The sequence below is a fragment of the Rhinolophus ferrumequinum genome, chromosome 14 (genome assembly GCF_004115265.2).
Source record: "Rhinolophus ferrumequinum isolate MPI-CBG mRhiFer1 chromosome 14, mRhiFer1_v1.p, whole genome shotgun sequence".
NCBI classification, from domain to species: domain Eukaryota; kingdom Metazoa; phylum Chordata; class Mammalia; order Chiroptera; family Rhinolophidae; genus Rhinolophus; species Rhinolophus ferrumequinum.
The window spans coordinates 6,238,664-6,240,050 of record NC_046297.1 but is presented as its reverse complement, the minus strand read 5'-3'; the positions used below and the strand labels follow the sequence as shown (position 1 = coordinate 6,240,050).

Sequence of the window (1,387 nt, the reverse complement as noted above, 5' to 3'; positions counted from 1 at the left end):
ATTATAATTATTACTGTTCAATTTGATGCTTCGATGGTGTAATCAATCTTATCTTTTCCAGTTTTATTCGGATGTGATTGACATACAGCACTGTATAAGTTAAAGGTGTATGGCATAATGTTTTGACTTACATATGTCATGAAATGTTTACCACAAGTTTAACATCCATCATCTCATATAGATAGCAAAAAAAAAAAAAAAAAAAAGTCTGTTTGTTTTTCCTTGTGATTAGAACTCATAGGATCGACTCTCTCGACAGCTTTCATATATACCCCAAATATGAACGCTTCACAAATTTGCGTGTCATCCTTGCGCAGGGGTCATGCCAATCTTCTCTGTATCGTTCCAATTTTAGTCTATGTGCTGCTGAAGCGAGCGCAATCTATTTTATTAAATGCCTATTTCAGTAGACCTTCCATTTTGTCAGGCAAAGCAATTCTTTTCAAGAAATTCTTTACTTCTTAACAGTGCATTAAGCAGTGAGGAAGTGAGGTTCTGTGGTGTATTTCAGCAATCAACAAAGACGAGAGTCTTTCTGAAATATTTATTTTAAGCCTCAGAATTTAAACATTGGACATTTGCTTCTCTGGATCATCTTTATGATCAAATAATAAACAATTTGATTTGATATATTTCCTCTTTGGTGTTCATGCATTTGTTATAATATAACAAACAAGGGTAGCACTTGATGAGAATCTGGGAGAGGATGTATATAAATAAACTAAATTTCAACTTGAAACTGATTAATTCTACCTCAGTATTAAAATGGATATAATATACTTATTAGATTATCTTTCTGCATAATAACTGCAATGTATTTCAAATAATGGCTCCACAATCGCAATAATATCTTAGTGAGGAAAGATACACTAGCCAATGTGGTCTCAATATCGCTATTTTACTACAACCTCACCTAGAAGATTAAATGTGATATCTGTCTGAATTAAAAAAAGAAAAGAAACTAAACTGAATTTAAATACCCACAGAGGCAAAATTCCCCCCAAGTAATATTATTTTTGAAGTATCATATTGAACTCTTCACAGAGTCTACTTCTTCTTAGCGCAAAGATTTTGTCATATTTCTTTTCAGCATGCTTGATATATACCCATTTTCCATTCAAATAAGTTCACTTAGGCATATATCATAGAGGTAGTAATCTAGGTAGTAATATAATAATAGAGGTAGTAATAATAGGGGTGGTAATCATTCACTCCTCTAAATTTGCTTACTGAAAAAAATTCTCTCTGTAGTATATTTGATAGCCCTGAGGGCACGGAGGCTTCGTTTTGACCCCTTAATCAGCAGAGGGACACATAGTGATGGACTAAGCCATCCACCTCTGTTTCAAACCCCAAGAGTTTCCATACCCTTCGTGAGAGCTGTTGT

General features: G+C 33.7%; 1 non-coding gene across 1 annotated transcript; it reads right to left on the bottom strand.

The window, feature by feature from the left end:
- Positions 1-275: 275 nt before the first annotated feature.
- Positions 276-379, bottom strand: LOC117034223 (U6 spliceosomal RNA). Its single transcript, XR_004425039.1, has one exon. It is a non-coding gene; the product is annotated as a U6 spliceosomal RNA (small nuclear RNA).
- Between the last annotated feature and the right edge of the window lie 1,008 nt (positions 380-1,387).